This window comes from Nicotiana tomentosiformis, chromosome 8, assembly GCF_000390325.3.
Source record: "Nicotiana tomentosiformis chromosome 8, ASM39032v3, whole genome shotgun sequence".
NCBI classification, from domain to species: domain Eukaryota; kingdom Viridiplantae; phylum Streptophyta; class Magnoliopsida; order Solanales; family Solanaceae; genus Nicotiana; species Nicotiana tomentosiformis.
Genome location: NC_090819.1, coordinates 18,638,131 through 18,651,564, shown reverse-complemented (window position 1 = coordinate 18,651,564; position 13,434 = coordinate 18,638,131).

Sequence of the window (13,434 nt, the reverse complement as noted above, 5' to 3'; positions counted from 1 at the left end):
TATTTCAAGTTTTAAGTCATCAGGCGCCCACCTGGAGAATGAGGGAATTTATTTCAAGTTTTAAGTCATCTGGCGCCCACCTGGAGAACGAGGGAATTCATTTCAAGTTAAAGTCAGTCGCAGGCGCCCACCTGGAGAATGGGGGAATTTATTTTTAGTCAGTCGCAGGCGCCCACCTGGAGAACGAGGAAATTCATTTCAAGTTCAAGTCAGTAGCAGGCTCCCACCTGGAGAATGAGAGAATTCATTTCAAGTTAAAGTCAGTCGCAGGCGCTCACCTGGAGAATAAGGGAATTTATTTTTAGTCAGTCGCAGGCGCCCACCTGGAGAACAAGAGAATTTATTTCAAGTTCAAGTCAGTAGCAGGCGCCCACCTGGAGAATGAGGGAATTCATTTCAAGTTAAAGTCAGTCGCAGGCGCCCACCTGGAGAATGAGGAAATTTATTTTTAGTCAGTCGCAGGCGCCCACCTGGAGAACGAGGGAATTCATTTCAAGTTCAAGTCAGTAGTAGGCGCCCACCTGGAGAATGAGGGAATTCATTTTAAGTTTTAAGTCATCAGGCGCCCACCTGGAGAACGGGAGAATTTATTTTAAGTTTTAAGTTATCAGGTGCTCACCTGGAGAATGAGGGAATTCGTTTCAAGTTTTAAGTCATCAGGCGCCGGGAACGAGGGAATTCATTTCACGTTTTAAGTCATCTGGCGCCCACCTGGAGAATGAGGGAATTTATTGCAAGTATTAAGTCAGTGGCAGGCGCCCACCTGGAGAACGAGGGAATTTATTTCCGTGTTAAGTCAACATCAGGCACCCACCTTGAAAACGAGGGAATTCATTTCAGGTTTTAAGTCAGCATCAGGCGCCCACCTGGAAAATGAGGGAATTCATTTTAGGTTTTAAGTCAGCATCAGGCGCCCACCTAGAGAATGGGAGAATTTATTTCAAGTTCAAGTTTGAGAGGCATCAGGAGCCCGCCTGAAGAACAGGGTCAACTTTTAATTTTCAAGTTCAAGTCAGAGACAGCAGGATCCTACCTGAAGAATAGGGGCAATCTCCAGTTTTTCAATTCAAATCAGAAGTAGCGCGAGCCGCATGAAGAACAATGTTTGCAAGCTCAAGTCTACCGCAAGTTCAAGTTTATTTCAAGTGCAAGCAGCAGGGTGCCCGCCTGAAGAATAGGGTAAACTTCCAGTTTTCTTCAAATTCAAGTCAGCAGGATGCCCACCTGAAGAATGGGGTGAATTTTCAGTTTCATATTGAAGGATCAAGTGGAGATTCAAGAAAGATTCAAGACAAGAAGTAGATAGGATCTTGTATTTTTTCTTTTATTTTTGTTGTAATTTTTGCTTTCAATTCATGATGTAATGGCAGGGACCGCGGGCTGGAACCTCGACGGAACGGTACCTCACTCGACTCTCTCATCCTCTCCACACACTCCATCATTCTCTTTGAACTACACGCGACCTGATTCCCTTATAACCCGGGATATGTAGGATGTCCAAAACCAGAACTCGGTTGCACCTTTTTCTTTTATTTTCTTCCTTTTTTGAATAATGATATGGTCAAAAAATTAGTCACACGGCTCACTTTATTTTTGCTTAAAAATTGTTCATGTTTTCAAGCAAAGAGGGGCAGCTATGAGCACCTAATTTATGACCATATTTGAATTTTCACTCACTTTTTAGTATTTAAATAGTTTTTAAGTTTAATCTTAATATTTTCGTTTTATTTCACCTTTTTATAGGTTTATTTTAGATAAATTGAAAATCAACCAAAATGTTTCACAATGATAGAGTATACAATTTTGTTCTAATTGGCAAAAGAAAAGAAAACACACAAAAATATGTTTTCCTCTTATTTTTAGGATGTTAGTAATTTTGGAATTGCTTTTTAATAGTTCCTAGACTGGAAGTAGCTAGTTAATATTTAATTTTTCTATCTCAATTTAGTAGGAATAATATTTTAAAATTTTATTTTTTTGTTATCCTTTACAAGAAAATAAAAAAAAAGAATAAAGAACCAATCAAATTGTGCCAACTCTTTTGTCTTCTTGTTGAGTTTTTGTATTTTAGTCAAGATTCCTCCCTATCCCAAAATAACTAACTCATAAGGCATATTCTCTCCCCCCTCACGTGATTTTTCTCACAGAGTAATCACCTGCATCGTATTTTGGATCTTTTATCCATTCACACATTTTTGATGATATGAATTTCTTTCTCTCCAAGACTTTGCCCACACACATTATATATACAGACCTAAAGCTAACCATAAAAAAAAAGGAAAAAACGGGGAGGCAGAAACCAAAAGAAAGGGAACAAAAGAAGTCTGGGAGGGGATCAGATAGAAAAATGGAGGGGACGTGAGAAAATCAATAGCGGTGCAGCAGAAGCAAGCTTTCCACCCCCTTCTCTGATTTTACAACTAAATTCATATCCAAACCGCAGCCTTTCATCCTCACCAATTATTAATCACGTTTTCCCCTTCTCAATCCAATTTCTCCATGAGGCTCTAGTTCAAAAAGAAATAAATCATCTTTCTTTTCTTTTCCATACGAAACAGAGGTTTTATTTCTGTGGTCTGATTTTCGAAGGATTGCGAGCTTCGAGGTCGCCGATCGAGGTCTCCGGTTGCAGGTTCATCTGCTCGTTTAAGGATTTGTTCGGTGTTTTTTTCATTAATACAGTCTCTCAAAGAGTGCAACAGTAAAGGTGCACTTTTCAAACCTTCATCTTATTTCATCTCATTATTCTGGTTTAGTGAAGGATTTTGATTGATTTTGGTATTCTGTTATGTTGGTTTGTTTGCATTTGCTGTCTTAGTTTCATTATTTGGTTAAATGTCTTAATTCGTGACAGTGAATAGGATGAATTGATATTTCAATGCAACTTTGACTTATATCACTGAAAGCTTCGTGACTTATCCGGTAAATGAAATGGCGAAGGAAACGACTTGAGTTGAAATTGATTTAGGCATTTGGTGCACAGCAGGAATATAGTATGCTGTTGTTTTTAGTTTAGCCTTCATGTCTAGTTGGTACTTAAGTCACTATTATCTTGAACTTGCTTGATAATTCTTTTTTATTGTTTAACTTGAGCTACTGTGTTGGTTAATTAGGGAAAGAATTTGGGTTTAAGTTGGTTTTAAATATAAATGGTTTGTTGTGGCAATCTTGCCTGAAATTAGAAGCACACAGTGAGTTAGGCTCAGGTTGATAAAATTGAAAAGTGGTTTGGTCGAGGGAGTTTATTTGAAGTTAGAAAAGAAATTGGGCTTGAGAGCATTTCCTATTATTTTGCTTATATTTTTTTTTGTCTAATTGTGTCGTTAGAATGTATGTTTAACTTAAAATTACACTTTTCCAACAATATCATATCCATAATTCATGACCTCACAATAATCTCAAGCTTAGGTAATTAAACAACTTATAAACCATCGCTAGTTGCTTAAGGCGCGATTAATAATAAATCATTGTGATGATGGGTACGGTTCCCGTGGCACGGTCACGATACGTAAATTCCAATTCGGGTGTGTATTTCATGTGACCCGACCATAACTTCTAATAATAATAAAAACAAACATGTTGTAAACCGCGGGTGCATTTCATGTGACGCGATTCGCAATGTATTCAAAAACAACGAGTGTGCGACATCGCAACTTGTTCAAACAGATTCCATAAATAATTAAAAGCGGTTTAAAAGGTTAAAAATGCACAATAGATTTTAAACATATAATAAATCAGATAATTAGGCCAATTATTAATAGTTGAGCGACCTTGCTAAAACCACAGAATTCTGGAGTGCCTCACACCTTCTCCCGGGTTAACAGAATTCTTACCCGGTCTTCTGTGTTCGCAGACCATAAATAAGAGTCAATTTTCTCGATTTGGGATTTAAAATAAATCGGTGACTTGGGACACCATAAATTATTCCAAGTGGCGACTCTGAAATAAATAAATAATCTCATTTTGATTAATGTCACTTAAATTGGAAAAACTCCCTAATCTTCCCCCCCCGGAAAAAAGGAGGTGTGACAACAATAATTAGAATGACACCTCCTTTCCTTAAACCTAAAGTGTATGACCCGAATTCAGTCAAAGAACTTTAATCAATTAATAGCTTGTTTGAATGGTTGTTACATGTTCTATTGTATCGTATTGTTACTATAAATACAATATTTATTTTGATTGCTACTTAAATTGTATTGTATCGTATCGTTAAATTCATCGTTACGTAACGACGAGAGGTACCATTTTATGGAGCGACCAATTTGGTATAGTCGCGTCGTTAACTTATTTTTTTTCTCTAATGTATAATATTATGATACATTATAAAACGATAGATAACAACCACCCAAACAAGCTGTTAGAACAATGTCAAGAACCTCCAGAATAACTAAATGACATAGAGCAAAGGACATGCCGTAGAATTTTACTTCCAAATCATATAACCCACGAAACAAGATACTATTTTGAAAATCTAACGATCAGAATTAGATCTAATATGCTTCAAGTTATTTTTCATATAAACTGTAGATCCATACAGTGATAATTCAAATTTCAAGGAGATACAACGATTTCATTTTGTTATACTTAATAATCTTAAAGTAGCCTAATGAAATCCTTTAAATATTCATTTTTCTGCTTAATGAAATCCTTTAAGCAGAACTTGTTGTTTATCTACTATACTAGTAACGGATAGCCCGTGCTGCGCACTGACCCAATAAACATATGTTAAATATTGGATTATAATTTTTGGGATAATTATATAAATAGATGATCGAATTTATTATTTATTTTTCCTACCTGGTACACATAAGTTATGCACTAATGATACATGATTATACATATAATACACATTTATACATATATGCCACATATACCACCTTTTTTAGCCTAAGTAGTTGGATGAATGGCTATTTAGGTTAATTCATTATTAAATAACCTTTTGAGCTAATCTTAAATCATCTAACATAATTGAAAAAATATTTGTTATGTAATTTTGTTGGTCCCAACTATTACTTAGTGTCACGATCCAAAATCGCACATCAGGCGTCGTGATGACACCTAGTCTCTAAGACTAGGTAAGCTGATTACAATTATATTTCAAGCCATTTTTTTGAATTAAATAGGTAATCAAAACTAACAGCGGAAACAAATATGAAAATCTCCCCAGATTGGTAGTACTGAGTCACGAACTCTAACTGAATACATAGAATATTCACGAGGACCGATTATACAATACTGTTTGATTAAAAATTAACAGTACAATGAAATAAAAAGACTCCAAGGGACTGCGACGACCAAGCAGTTATACCTTGAACCCTTACGATCCCACGCTAATTTTGTCTGAGTCCGATCTCCAATACCTGGCTCTGCACAAAAATATACAGAAATATAGTATGAGTATACCTGTCACGACCCGAAATTCCCTCCTTCGGACCGTGATGGCGCCTAACATTTTACTTACTAGTCAAGCCAATGTTAGAATAATATTAACCAATTTTTAAATTTTTAATAACCAAGGAAATAAAAACGGAAACAAAGTTTGAAATATAGTAAAATAATCCATAAAAATAACGGTGTCTAAATACCATCCCAGAATTGGTGTCACAAGTGCACAAGTTTCTAGAATAAATACAAATAAAGGTCTAAATAAAATAAATCTATGTGAAAATAAGCACACAGCTAAAGTAAAATAGACGGGGACTTCAGAACTGCGGACGCCATGCAATTATACCTCAAGTCTCCTCTGGTAGCTGAAATCCGAGCAAGTCTATGGTACACCGCTGGGACCAACTCCAAAATCTGCACAAGAAGTGCAGAGTGTAGTATCAGTACAACCGACCCCATGTACTGGTAAGTGTTGAGTCTAACCTCGACGAAATAGTGACGAGGCTAAGGCGGTTCACTTACATTAACCTGTACGCAATATTAATAACAACAACAATAAATAATAGAAATAAATCAGGTAATTCATTTATAATAATTGAAGTCAACTCAGCAGTCATAATCCATTATTATTTCAACCAATTCTGTTGCAGCGTGCAACCCGCTATCACAACATATTCACATTCAATTCTGTTGCAGCGTGCAACCCGCTCTCATAATATATTCACATTCAGTTCTGTTATATATTTATTTCAATCAAGTATATATAGACTTTTTAATAAGTCTGTTGCGGCGTGCAATCTGATCCCCCAATATTAACTTTTAAATAAGTCTATTGCGGCGTGCAATCCGATCCCCCAATATTGACTTTTAAATAAGTCTATTGCGGCGTGCAATCCGATCCCCCAATATAGATATATTTACTTTCATTTCCATTACGGCGTGCAACCTGTTCCTCCAATATATATAACTTTAAACAGCTCATAATGTAAATAAAAATTACTCCAATAAATACCACGTCCAATGAAAAACTACTAAGCATCAAGGCACACAATAATTATAATTTATTTATAAACAAACAATGACAATAATAATTTATTTTGGAAATCAGGGAGAAAATAGACAGTTTAATATTTAATATGCTAAATGTCAAGTAACAGCTAGTGCACATAATTCAAATAAGCGTGTAGAAATTATTACAGGAATTTAAGAATTAATATTGGGCAAAGAATATGAGAGAAATAATTATTATAATAATTAATTCATGTATTAAAACAAATTTAGGATTTTCAAATAATTATGTAAATAATTAATTTGACGATGTATAGGCACTCGTCACCTCGCCTATACGTCGTTCACATGCAATTCACATAACAATTAATTTAAGGGTTCTATTCCCTCAAGTCAAGGTTAACCACGACACTTACTTCGCTTTGCAAATTCCAATCAATTATTCAACTACAACTTTTCCTTTTAAATTTGACTCTGAAAGTTTCAAATCTATTCACAAACAATTTGATATATTCAATACTAATCATAAGAATTAATTCCATATGAATTTACAAATTTTTCGGATAAAAATCCGAAATTCATTTAAATATTTGACAGTGAAAATCACGTCTCAAATCCCGAAAAAACTCACGAAATGCGAACACCCGTTCCGCTACGAGTTCAACCATACCAAAATTATCCAATTCCAATATCAAATGGACCTTCAAATCTAAATTTCTCGTTTTTGGAAGATTTTAGAAAAATTTAATTTTTCTTCCATAAATTCACGAATTCATGATATAAACGAGTATGAAATCATGAAATATAATCAATATAGGATAAGGAATACTTACCCCAATGTTTTCTGTGCAAATCGCCCAAATATTCGGCTTAACCGAGCTCAAAATGACCAAAATATGAAAATAATATCGGACTCTTCGATATATACACTGCCCAGGCATTTCGGCACCTGCGGTGCCTGGGCTCGCACATGCGAGCTCGCATCTGCGAGAAAAATCTCGCATCTGCGAAATGGGGCTGCCAAGCGAGGCCTCGCACCTGCGGAGGAAAAATGCGCACCTGCGATGCCTTCGCTTCTGTGATTCTTTTGTCCGCTTCTGCGGACGCGCGAGTGCTTGCAGGTTTCCGCACCTGTGGACTTTTGCCCAGTCACGCCCGGGCACATCTGCGATTGAAGGCTCGCTTCTACGAGCTCTCAGCTGTGGTCAAAAATCCACAGGTGCGATTACAACAGAAGGCAAAATTTTAGATTTTGCTTAAGTCCAATTCTTGATCCGATTTCAATCCGTATCACTCTCGGGGTACTCGGGACCCCGTACGAATATACCAACAAGTCCAATAATATAATACAGACTTACTCGGGGTCTCGTGTCATGTCAAACAACGCTGGAATTACAATTCACACCCCGATTCAAACTTTGAGTTTTAAACTTTTCAATTTGCAAATCTCGTACCAAAACATATTAAATGAATCCGGAATAACTTCAAATTTGGCACACAAGTCATAAATGACATAACGGAGCTGTTCAAATTTCCAGAATCGGATTCTGGCTCCGATATCAAAAAGTCAACCCCGTGATCAAACTTGAAAATCTTTAGCCTTTAAATTACTAGTTTCTGTTAAATGGTTATAACTTGAGCTAGGGACGTCCAAATTAAATTTCGGGCATACGCCCAAGTCCCAAATCACGATGCGGAGCTACCGAAATTGTCAAAACACTGATCCAGGTCCGTTTGCTAAAAATACTGACCAAAGTCAACTCAGTTGAGTTTTAAGGCTCTATTTCACATTTTAGTCCATTTTTCACATGAAAATTTTCCGAAAAATTTTACGGACTGCGCACGCAAGTCGAGAAATAATAAATGGTGCTTTTCAAGGTCTTAGAACACAAAATTACTTATTAAATTTAAAGATGACATTTTGGGTCATCACAATACCACGGCCGGTACCAAATAAGTATCAAGACTAACCTCAGTGGAGTAGAGACGAGGTACAGTAAAGACACTCACTAGTCTAATAGCCTGTGCAATAAAATATACAAAATAATAGGAAATAAATAACAATAAGGGCAACAAGAACACCATTAATAACGCTCAACAATTTATGAATATAAGGACACCCAGTTAAATCAAGTATTTCAAATAAATATCTTTCACATATAATTCTTTCGAATAAATCTCTTTCGAATATAATTCATTTAAATAAATATCTTTCAAATATACTTCCTTTAATTAAATCTCTCTTAAATATAATTTATTCAAATAAATACCTTTCGAATGTAATTCTTTCAAATAAATCTTTTTGAATACAAATCCTTCCAAATAAATATTTTGAATATAATTCTTTCAATTAAAAAGTCACCATGTGACACTTCATTTCATAATCATACAACTACGGGTCTCAGTCCATTTTCATATTTTTCATAAACACGGGTCTCAACCCACTTTTATATTTCCATGGTACTTCGTGCCTATAATTAAATCATCATATTTTCCGGCACCTCGTGCCCTCATTTCATATCATAACTGCACGGACAATTCACGTGCAAATATCATCATTATTTACTCACAACACCTCGTACCTACATTTCATATCATAATCTGCCTAGCAATGGCCACAGACTCCCAATTTCAACATAAATCAAGCTATTATCAATTTACCAACAACAAAATAAATTGCACAAGGTATAAAAATAAACACAAGAAAAATCACAACATCACATAAAATCACCAATGTAACTAGTCCACAACATCACATATCATCCCTGACAATAGTCACCCTTATCTCTCATATAGCCCTTTTATCACTCCTATAATAATCACCCTTATCCATCCGCCCTGACAATATCAATAGCCACCCTTATTGCTCCTATTGCCACCATTATCTCTCATATAGCCACCCTTACCGCTCCACCCAGACAATATTCCAACAAACACAATAACAATGAAATGCCACCCTTATACCTACATAATATCACCATTGGAATGACACCCTTATATCCTCAAAATAACAACTCACACAACATAACAATTTATACGGAAAATTATGACGGTAACATAACAAAATCAATTCATATCACAATTTGCCCAATGGCCACAACCTAATTCCAAAAATACAACCAAATCAATTAATTTCACAATAAATAGCCGAAGGTTCCACGCAATGTGTATAACACCACAAAAACAATCAACAAAGAGAAATTATTCAGCATAAAGCAAAATCTTCATTAATCCAGATTTAGATAATTATATTAACACTCCTTCTTAAGCTTGCTTAATTAACTATTTTCATAGGGAAAAATTCATAATGAAACTAAATTTCAAGAAATATCAAACCATCAAACTCACAGAATTCAAATAAATATACAAGTAATAATTACATCGAAGTGTCATATAAAAACAAGTTCAATAAATCTGATTCGAGGCATGGCAATTAGATGATTATATTTATGCCAACAATTATTCAATTTACTACACAATATACCTAAGACTTTAATTCAATATATTTTGCACATATAAGCCCGGGTACGTACTCGTCACCTCGCATACACGGCTTTTCACATTTCACAAATGGCACATAAGACTCGATGCCCAATGGGTAATTCCCTCACTCGAGGTTAGGCAAGACAATTACCTTTTTGAAATTATGTCGATATTCTAAAAATCGTCTTCTTGCTTGAATTGACTTCCGGACCGCTCAAATCTATCCAATTTAATTGTATAACTTTATTAAAATTCATCGGAAACAATTTCGGATAATAATTCGTCGACTTAAAAATTTATTCCAAAAAGTCAACAAAAGTCAACGCGGGGCCTGCCTCTCGGAACCCGACATAATTTTATGAAATTCGAACACTCATTCCGATACGAGTTCAACCATACCAATTTTATCGAATTCCAATAACAACTCGACCTCCTAATCTTAAATTTTTGTTTGTGGAAGATTTTGCAAAATTTTTGATTTCCTCCATTTAAATCCGAATTAAATGATGAATATAATCATGGTTTCATGAAATATAAACACTTTAGGATATAGAACACTTACCCAAGTCAAAGTTGTGAAGAACTCTTCCAAAATTGCCCAAAATCCGAGCTCCAAAATCTCAATCGAAAATGACAAAGTGACTGATTTTTGGTCCTTATGTTGCTGCCCAGTTTCGCACCTGCGAGTACTGTTCACGCACCTGCAGACTGTTCACGCACATGTGGGTACTGTTCACGCACCTGCGGGCATTGTTCACGCACCTGCGGATACTGTTCATGCTTCTGTGAAAAAAAACAGCAAGTTGCCCAGAAATTCCAGCAGCTTTTCTTCAAGACCGAATTGATCCGTTAACCTTCCGAAATCTACCTGAGGCCCTCGGAACCTCAATCAAATATACCAACACATCTCAAAATATAATACTAACTTAGTCGAGGCTTCAAACCATGTCAGACAATGCTGAAATTACGAATCGCGCATCGAATCAAATTATGAGTTTTCAAATCTTCCAATTATTTTTTTATGCGCCGAAACGTATCAAATCAATCCGGAATGACTTCAAATTTTGCACACAAGTTATAAATGACGAAATGGAGCTATTCAAATTTTTGGAATCGAAATCCGACCTCGTTATCAAAAATTCAACCTTCGGTAGGACTTTCCAAAATCTTCTATTTTTCAACTTTCGCCAAAATGCGTCGAATTATCTTACGGACTTCCAAATCCAAATATGAGCATATGCCTATATCCGAAATCATCATACGAAGCTATTGACACCATCAAAATTTTATTCCGGGTCGTTTGCTCAAAAGTCAACTCCTCGGTCAACTCTTTCCATTTAAGCTTCTAAATAAGAATTGTTCTTTTAATTTAATTCTGAATCTTCCGAAAATCAAACTCGACCATATTCGCGGGTTATAATACATATTACGAAACTGATCGAGACCTTAAGTCACTGAACGAGCGTAAATTTTTAAAATGACAAGTCGGGTCGTTACACTAAGAAATCAAATTTTGAAAGGAGCTTGCTTTATGATCATGTTGTGCTAATTAGCATGAGCAAATTTCTTGCTTAACTTATGCTGAATGGTATACAGATTCCTTTTAATAACATAGTAAAAAAGTTTTTGCCAATTTAGACACGAATATTTTCTAGAGTGATTTTGATACTTTTGTCAAAATAAATACTCTATTTTTCTTATTACAAGTTTTAGTGAATAATCCACTTTACCTATTTAGTTCTCAACCATACTAACAATGAACACGGGTTATTTAACAAACCTTTTACTTCCAATAATTGAAAAGAACAATAATCATATATAGTTGCATTTATAGTTCTTCATTTATCAATTAATACAATTTATTTACGAACCATTCTTCTACTCAGGGTAAGTGAAAAGTATAATATTCGTATATAATTTTTTGTTGAGTCCTTTCTCTATCATAGTAATAATTAACACAATCTAGTTAGGACCCTTTCTTTTTCATAGTAACTGAAAAGCATAATAAAGTATATAATTATCTCTTTATTTATTCATTTGTCATCGTAATTTATAGTACTTGTTTTTCTTTTTTACCTAAATTGACTCTATTATACTCCAACCAAAAAACAAATGCTATTATTTTTATAAGATTTTAGAGATGAATATGCTAAAGTTAGATCAATTTTAATTTATAATGATGGAAATAAAAGATTTAGTTTTAATTTACAAAATGAGCTTATCTTGTTTATCCAAAAAGGACCTAGTATTATTTTATATAAATTTTTACAAATGAATATGCTAAAGTTGGATAAATTTTAATTTACAATTTAATAAAGGAATTGATCAAGTTTACAAAATTTGATTTTTTTATGTCTGCTATGAAGTTCATGTTGAAGAAGAAAATATTGGGATTTTTTCTTTCCTATACACTATTTGAAACCTTATTACGAAAAATATCCATGTTTTGGTATTGTAACGACCCGACCGGTCGTTTTGAACATTTTGCACTTCGCTCGATTGTTTGAGGTCATGAGTAGATCCTTATGATGTACTTTGACTTGTGTGAATCATCGGTTTTGGTTTGCAGGTATTTCGGAATCGAATTGGAAGAAAGAATTTCATTGTTGAAGCTTTAAATTGGGAGAGTTGACCAAATTTGACTTTTTAGCATTTGACCTCGGATTAAAATTCTGATGGTTTCATTAGCTTCGTTAGGTGATTTTGGACTTAGGTGCGCATCCGGAATATGATTTGGAGGTCCGGAGTGAAATTAGGTTTGAATTAGCAAAATTGAAAATTTGGCGATTTTTGGTCGGCAGTGAAAAAATTTGATATCGGGGTCAGAATGGAAATCCGGAAGTTGGAGTAGGTTCGTAGTATCATTTGTGACGTGTGTGCTAAATTTGAGGTCATTCGAACGTGGTTTGGTTGGTTTCGACATAGGTTGTCGAATTTAGAAGTTTTAGAAGTTCTTAGGCTTGAATCCGAGGGTAATTTGGTGTTTCAATGTTGTTTTGAATGATTCGAAGGTTCGACTAAGTTTGTATGTTGATATATGACTTGTTGGTATTTTTGGTTGAGGTCCCGAGGGCCTCAGGGTGATTCCGGGTGGTTAGCAGATTTGTCGAAGTTGAAAAATGCAGCTGAAGCTGTTGCTTCTGCTATTTTCGCACTTGCGAAAGGAAGAGCCACAGGTGCGAGGTCGCTGTTGCATTTGGGGAAGCCGCAGATGCAGAAATGGAAGGCCAAGGCTGGGAACGCAGGTGCGGAGAATTGGCCGCATATGCGAGCCCGCGGGTGCGAGGCCTTAAGCACAGATGCGGAAAGGAAGAGTTGGGCCGGTTCAGCAGAAGCGGAAGTGTTACGCAGGTGCGCGCCCGCAGGTGCGGAACCTTGGGTCGCAGGTGCGGAATTGAGGGCTTAAGTGGTTCTCGCAGGTGCGAAGATTCGACCGCAAGTGCGGTTCCGCAGGAGCGAACATATGGCCGCATGTGCGATTGTGCTGGGCAGAAAAGCCCCAGCTCGTTTGTTTTGCCTTCATTTTTCCATTTTTGGATTTGAGAAACTCGGGAG